Genomic DNA, 472 nt, shown 5'->3' with positions numbered 1-472 from the left:
GAAAACCGAATGCTTTATTTGGAGATGCGGGGCATCGATCCCCGTGCCTCTCACATGCTAAGCGAGCGCTCTACCACTTGAGCTACATCCCCTGAAGAAAAGTTGGCGGTTCTTTCCATTAAAAAAGTGTTTTTTGAGCAGACAAATCAGAAGAAAATGTAGCGTGAAAGTTTATCCTTTTTCACACCTACAGTTTTTTGTTATTGGTATTACTCGTGCCAATATTATCATTATTGTTAATATTACGTATAAGATGGCGAATTATTATGCAAAATAGGCCAATATTTTCATCACCTATTTAATTACTTGCCAGTTACTATAGTAATTTTATTGCTTTATGAGTAAGTTAATTAGTGCATTACATTATACTTCAAATAAAGCAGATTAACTGCTAAAGTTGACACCACCAACATCAATCACAGACGCCATTATTGCCAACTTACTAAACTCGAGACGAATTTCTCTCTATTTG

General features: G+C 35.6%; 1 non-coding gene across 1 annotated transcript; it reads right to left on the bottom strand.

The window, feature by feature from the left end:
• Positions 1-19: 19 nt before the first annotated feature.
• On the bottom strand, positions 20-92 carry Trnaa-agc. The gene has a single exon. It is a non-coding gene; the product is annotated as a tRNA-Ala (tRNA).
• Positions 93-472: the final 380 nt, after the last annotated feature.

The sequence above is a fragment of the Penaeus monodon genome, chromosome 33 (assembly GCF_015228065.2).
Source record: "Penaeus monodon isolate SGIC_2016 chromosome 33, NSTDA_Pmon_1, whole genome shotgun sequence".
NCBI classification, from domain to species: domain Eukaryota; kingdom Metazoa; phylum Arthropoda; class Malacostraca; order Decapoda; family Penaeidae; genus Penaeus; species Penaeus monodon.
This window is presented reverse-complemented; position numbering and strand designations above follow the sequence as displayed.